Raw genomic sequence first — 7,590 nt, forward strand, 5'->3', positions numbered from 1 at the left:
CTTGACTTTGGGGGTGAGTGGCAGACGTTCAATAGCAGTCAACTTATCCGGCAGCGGGTGAGTAGGTTCAAGGCGCAATGCGTGGAAGCCGGGCAGCGGGTTTTCGCCAGCCGGAGAAGTATCTTGGCAATAGAACCATGTCTGGTTCCAGTCCTTTGGATGACTTGGCAATTCAGCATAAGGGAACAAGCAGTCTCTCCGCCTTTGAATTGATATACCACCAAGCTCCAGACTGGGCCCGTTGGCCCGCTCATTCTGTCGGTTCAAATAGAACAATTCCCTGAACAAAAGTAGGCTGGGTTCTTCTCCAAGGTAGACCTCACAGAAAACTTGGAAGTTGCAGATATTTGACACGGAATTGGGCCTGATGTCTTGAGGTCTTAAGTCAAAGAAGTGCAAAACGTCTCTAAAGAATTTTGAACCGGGAGGAGCAAATCCCCGGCTCATGTGATCGGTAAAAATAATCACCTCCCCTTCCTTGGGTTGAGGTTTCTCTTCAGACGGGTCAGGAGCGCGATAAGACATGATATCCTTCTTGGGTAGATGGCCAGACTTTACAAACTCGGACAGTTTGCTCTTTGTAACAATGGATGGGACCCAGTTGCAGGTAATCGGAGGTTTAACAGCTTTGGGTGCCATTGGGTAAATTGAAGCCTACAACAATATAAAGGAAATTTTCCGGTTTATTATAACCCGGAAAATAAGCATTATTGGGTTATTTAAGATGGCGGCTTGAGAAGGGGCCTAATGACATACAGGTAACTATGTGATAATGTTTAACAGCTGCAGGTATTAAAGATGATTAAGGTTTTCTTAAGTCGCCAGAAGCAAGCAGTGCTAACAAGCGGTATTATCTTAAACCGGTCACATGAATTACTATGGCTGAAACAGAGTCAACAGATGCAGTTTTTTAGCTAAGTGTGGAACAAACAGGTTTCACAAGTTGCAATCATTATTTTGGATCAAACGATGTTCTGGAAAAGAAAATATTTCTAGACCTAAAAATAGTACAGAGAAGTTCATATACTCACAGAGGGTTTCCAAAACAAGGGAAATGAGATCTGTTCTTATACAGGATAAGCATGAATATTTTCCGCAGCAGTTCCATGTTGTTTTATAATCTGAACAAGGCATTGGAGGTGAAAACTAATGGAGGTCTTCGTCGGGCGGCGAAGAACGCCGACGAACTCAAGACAGTTTCAATGCAGATCTGAGAAAGGGGAAAAAGAGGAACTCACAGATGCGGAAGAGCTGCAGAGAGTCGCCGTCGTTTTCTGGTCGGAATCAGGGTGATCCAGCGGTCTGAGTCGGTGAAGACGAGGAGTTCGACGGCGGCGGCGGCGGAGCTTGAGCAGCAAAGAAGGAGGTATGAGGAGGAACACGACTGAAGGAAATGAAAAAGGCCTAGGTCACATCTATTTAAAAGGAGGGGCCGACAAAGACGGCGCGAGAAACAAGGAGACCAAGGCATCATTATCCAGCGGCCCCGACGCCTCGATTCTCGGGATGGTCAGTAAAGGCAAAGATCCATTGGAGGATATGATGGAATAAAATATGAGTTTTATTGAAGATGACATCACAGAGATTAAACCCGGATCCAGATGATGACGTCACGGCGGGTTAAAGTCTCCGCACAAAACGGAAGACTGAAGGCCAGTTCATAAGGTTTTTAAAAGATTGACATGAACCGGTTCAAATCAATCTGGGGCCTAATGTTGGGGATATAACTATTTATGTAAGCCGCCCAGGAGGGGCCGGGTTACGCAAAGAGAAGCCCATCTGAAGCCCAAGACCAAGACGTGAAGATGGCGGTTCAGTAAAGGGTCTAAAGGCCCACAGGCGATTTATGGCCCATGGCGATAAACCGCCATGAGGGCGTGACTTGTATTGTAAGGTAGAAGTAACTAGTCACCGAGCCGGACATTGTTTATGAGTCGGACGGGACTCTGTAAGCCATAGGGCGTCGACCCGTGTATATAAGGGGACGACCCGCTGGCGTCTTAGGAAAAGAAAACAATAAATTGAGAACCGGGCATAGCGTATCTCGCTCCCTGGTCATCAAAACCTCAAGTAAGACCAACCCAACTAGACGTAGGCCTTCCTTCACCACAAGGGGCTGAACTAGTATAAACCTCACGTGTCCTTTGTCCCAATTAACCCCTTTAAGCTTCCTAGTTGCGATGGCTCCACGATTAAGTCCTTGCAAGAGGACATCTGCCGTGACAATTCCACGACACCCATCACAATCCTTATCTCCCGCATTACATTATTTGCCATTTGCCTCTCGTTTTCCTCTCCCCCACTTCACCCTTACTGTTTTATTCGCCCTCTCTCTCTCTCTATCATCCCTCTCTTTCTCTATTTGCCTCTTTTTGCCCGCTTGCTTTTTGTTTGCTTGTGTGTTGGATTGCTTGCTTGTCACGATGGCTCAAGATAACACTAAATTGTGTGACATTACCAATACCAACAACAATGATTTTATTAGCACTCTGATTGCTCCTCTTACGATGCTGAATCTTGTGAAATTAATGCCGCTTTGCTGCATCTTGTCATGAAAGATCCGTTTTCCGGCCTTCCTAGTGAAGATGTCGCTACCCATCTAAATAGCTTCATTGATTTGTGTGATATGCAAAAGAAGAAAGATGTGGATAACGATATTGTTAAATTGAAGCTATTTCCTTTTTTGCTTAGAGATCGTGCTAAAACTTGTTTTTCGTCTTTGCCTAAAATAGTATTGATTCTTAGAATAAATGCAAAGATGCTCTTATCTCTAAGTATTTTCCTCCCGCTAAGATCATCTCCCTTAGAAACAATATTATGAATTTTAAGCAACTTGATCATGAACATGTTGCACAAGCTTGGGAGAGGATGAAATTAATGATACGTAATTGCCCTATTCATGGTTTGAATTTGTGGATGATTATACAAAAAATTTATGCCGGATTGAATTTTGCTTCTAGAAATCTTTTAGATTCGGCCGCGAGAGGCACTTTTATGGAAATTACTTTAGGATAAGCTACTAAACTCCTAGATAATATTATGGTTAATTATTCTCAATGGCATACTAAAAGATCTACTAATAAAAAGGTGCATGCGATAGAAGAAATTAATGTTTTGAGTGGAAAGATGGATGAACTTATGAAATTATTTGCTAGTAAAAGTGTTTCTTCTGATCCTAATGACATGCCCTTGTCTACTTTGATTGAGAATAATAATGAATCTATGGATGTGAATTTTGTTGGTAGGAACAATTTTGGTAACAACGCGTATAGAGGATATTTTAATCCTAGGCCTTATCCTAGTAATCCCTCTAATAATTATGGTAATTCCTACAAAAATTCTTATGGAAATTATAATAAGATGCCCTCTGATTTCGAATCGAATATTAAAGAATTTATTACTTCACAAAAGAATTTCAATGCTTTGATTGAAGAAAAATTGCTTAAGATTGATGAGTTGGCTAGGAACGTTGATAGAATTTCTCTTGATGTTGATTCTTTGAAACTTAGATCAATTCCACCTAAGCATGATATCAATGAGTCTCTCAAAGCCATGAGAATTTCCAGTGATGAGTGCAAAGAAAGAACCGCTAGGATGCGTGCTAAGAAAGATGCCTTTATAAGAGTGTGTTCTTCTAGTTGAAAATAAAGATGAAGATATAAAAGTTATTGATGTGTCCCCTATTAAATCTTTGTTTTGCAATATGAATCTTAATAATGATGGGACTGAATATGATACACCTTTACCTAGAAGGCGTTCCAAGAATTCGGAGTTTTTAGATCTTGATGCTAAAACTGAAGAAAGTGGGATAGAAATTAAAACCCTAGATGTTGCTAAACCCACTATTTTTGATTTCAAGGAATTTAATTATGAAAATTGCTCTTTGATTGATTGTGTTTCCTTGTTGGAATCCATGCTAAATTCTCCTCACACTGATAGTCAAAATAAAGTGTTCACTAAACATATCGTTGATGCCTTGATGCAATCTTATGAAGAAAAACTTGAATTGGAAGTTTCTATCCCTAGAAAACTTGAATTGGGAACAAACTATTAAAATTAAGATTAAAGAACATGAGTTCTATGCTTTATGTGATTTGGGTGCTAGTGTTTCCACGATTCCAAAGACTTTGTGTGATTTGTTAGATTTCCGTGATTTTGATGATTGCTCTCTAAACTTGCACCTTGCGGATTCCACTATTAAGAAACCTATGGGAAGAATTAATGAGGTTCATATTGTTGAAAATAGTAATTATGTACCCATAGATTTTATTGTTCTTGACATAGATTGCAATCCTTCATGTCCTATTATTCTTGGTAGACCTTTCCTTAGAACGATTAGTGCAATTATTGATATGAAGGAAGGAAATATTAGATTCCAATTTCCATTAAGGAAAGGCATGGAACACTTTCCTAGAAATAAAATTAAATTACCTTATGAATCTATTATGAGAGCCACTTATGGATTGCCTACCAAAGATGGCAATACCTAGATCTATCCTTGCTTTTTATGCCTAGCAAGGGGCATTAAACGATAGTGCTTGTTGGAGGCAACCCAACTTTATTTTTATTCCTTGCTTTTTGCTCCTGTTTAGTAATAAATAATTTATCTAGCCTCTGTTTAGGTTGTGTTTTTTGTGTTTAATTAGTGTTTGTGCCAAGTAGAACCGTTGGGAAGACTTGGGGAAAGTCTTGATATCTTGCTGTAAAAAACAGAAAATTTAGCGCTCACGAGAACTGCTGCCATTTTTATTTGAAAGGTGATATTTAGTTAATTATTGTTGCATATGATTAATAGATAAATTTCTCACGTCCAGCAATTTAGTTTAGAATTTTTGGGGTTCCAGATCTTGCGCTAGCTACAGATTACTACAGACTGTTCTGTTTTTGACAGATTCTGTTTTTCGTGTGTTGTTTGCTTATTTTGATGAATCTATGTCTAGCAAAATAGTTTATAAACCATAGAGAAGTTGGAATACAGTAGTTTAAAAACCAATATAAATAAATAATGAGTTCATTACAGTACCTTGAAGTGGTCTTTTGTTTTCTTTCGCTAACGGAGCTCACGAGATTTTCTACTTTAAGTTTTGTGTTGTGAAGTTTTCAAGTTTTGGGTAAAGGTTTGATGGATTATGGAACAAGGAGTGGCAAGAGCCTAAGCTTGGGGATTCCCATGGCACCCCCAAGATAATCTAAGGACACCTAAAATCCAAAGCTTCGGGATGCCCCGGAAGGCATCCCCTCTTTTCATCTACTTCTGTCGGTAACTTTACTTGGAGCTACATTTTTATTCACCACATGATATGTGTTTTGCTTGGAGCGTCTTGTATGATTTGAGTCTTTGATTTTTAGTTTACCACAATCTCCTTGCTGTACACACCTTTTGAGAGAGCCATACATGATTTGGAATTTGTTAGAATACTCTATGTGCTTCGCTTATATCATTTGAGTTATATAGTTTTGCTCTAGTACTTCACTTATATCTTTTAGAGCACGGTGGTGGATTTGTTTTATAGAAACTATTGATATCTCATGCTTCACTTAGATTATTTTGAGTGTCTTAAATAGCATGGTAATTTGCTTAAATAATCCTAATATGCTAGGTATTCAAGATTAGTAATTTTTTTTCTTATGAGTGTTTTGAATACTAAGAGAAGTTTGATGCTTGATGATTGTTTTGAGATATGGAGGTAATAATATCAAAGTCGTGCTAGTTGAGTAGTTGTGAATTTGATAAATTCTTGTGTTGAAGTTTGCAAGTCCCGTAGCATGCACGTATGGTAAACGTTATGTAACAAATTTGAAACATGAGATGTTCTTTGATTGTCCTCCTTATGAGTGGCGGTCGGGGACGAGTGATGGTCTTTTCCTACCAATCTATCCCCCTAGGAGCATGCGCGTATTGCTTGGCTTTTGATGACTTGTAGATTTTTGCAATAAGTATGTGAGTTCTTTATGACTAATGTTGAGTCCATGGATTATACGCACTCACACCCTTCCATCATTGCTAGCCTCTTCGGTACCGCACATTGCCCTTTCTCACATTGAGAGTTGGTGCAAACTTCGCCGGTGCATCCAAACCCCGTGATATGATATGCTCTTTCACACATAAACCTCCTTATATATTCATCAAAACAGCCACCATACCTACCTATTATCGCATTTCCATAGCCATTCCGAGATATATTGCGATGCAACTTTCCACCATCCCGTTTATCATGACACATTCATCATTGTCATATTCCTTAGCATGATCATGTAGTTGACATAGTATTTGTGGCAAAGCCACCGTTCATAATTCTTTCATACATGTCACTCTTGGATCATTGCATATCCCGGTACACCGCCGGAAACATTCATATAGAGTCATATCTTGTTCTAAGTATCGAGTTGTAATTCTTGAGTTGTAAATAAATAGAAGTGTGATGACCATCATTCATAGAGCATTGTCCTAAAAAAGAAAGAGAAAGGCCAAATAAAAAAGGAAGGCCAAATAAAAAAAATATAAGGGGCAATGCTACCATCCTTTGCCACACTTGTGCTTCAAAGTAGCACCATAATCTTCATGATAGAGAGTCTTTTGTTTTGTCACTTTCATATACTAGTGGGAAATTTTCATTATAGAACTTGGCTTGTATATTCCAACAATGGGCCTCCTCAAGTGACCTAGGTCTTCGTGAGCAGGCAAGTTGGATTCACACCCACTTAGTTTCTTTTGTTGAGCTTTCGTACATTTATAGCTCTAGTGCATCCGTTGCATGGCGATCCCTACTCATTGCATTAACATCAATCGATGGGCATCTCCATAGCCCATTGATTAGCCTCATTGATGTGAGATTTTCTCCTTTTTTGTCTTCTCCACATAACCCCCATCATATTCTATTCCACCCATAGTGCTATATCCATGGCTCGCGCTCATATATTGCGTGAAAGTTTATAGGTTAGAGATTACTAAAGTATGAAACAATTGCTTGGCTTGTCATCGGGGTTGTGCATGATGAGAGCATTCTTGTGTGACGAAAATGGAGCATGACTAAACTATATGATTTTGTAGGGATGAACTTTCTTTGGCCATGTTATTTTGAGAGGACATAATTGCTTAGTTAGTATGCTTGAAGTATTATTATTTTTATGTCAATATGAACTTTTATCTTGAATCTTTCGGATCTGAATATTCATACTACAATTAAGAAGAATTACATTAAAATTATGCCAAGTAGCACTCCGCATCAAAAAATTTGTTTTTATCATTTACCTACTCTTAGGACGAGCAGGAACTAAGCTTGGGGATGCTTGATACGTCTCCAACATATCTATAATTTTTTATTGCTCCATGCTATATTATTTACTGTTTTGGACATTATTGGGCTTTACTATCCACTTTTATATTATTTTTGGGACTAACCTATTAACCGCAGGCCCAGCTGAGAATTAGTGTTTTTTCCTATTTTAGGGTTTCGAAGATAAGGAATATCAAACGGAGTCCAAACGGAATGAAACCTTCGGGAACGTGATTTTCTCACCGAACATGATCCAGGAGACTTGGACCCTACGTCAAGAAACAAAGGAGGAGGCCACGAGGTAGGGGCGCGC

The sequence above is a fragment of the Triticum dicoccoides genome, chromosome 5A (assembly GCF_002162155.2).
Source record: "Triticum dicoccoides isolate Atlit2015 ecotype Zavitan chromosome 5A, WEW_v2.0, whole genome shotgun sequence".
NCBI classification, from domain to species: domain Eukaryota; kingdom Viridiplantae; phylum Streptophyta; class Magnoliopsida; order Poales; family Poaceae; genus Triticum; species Triticum dicoccoides.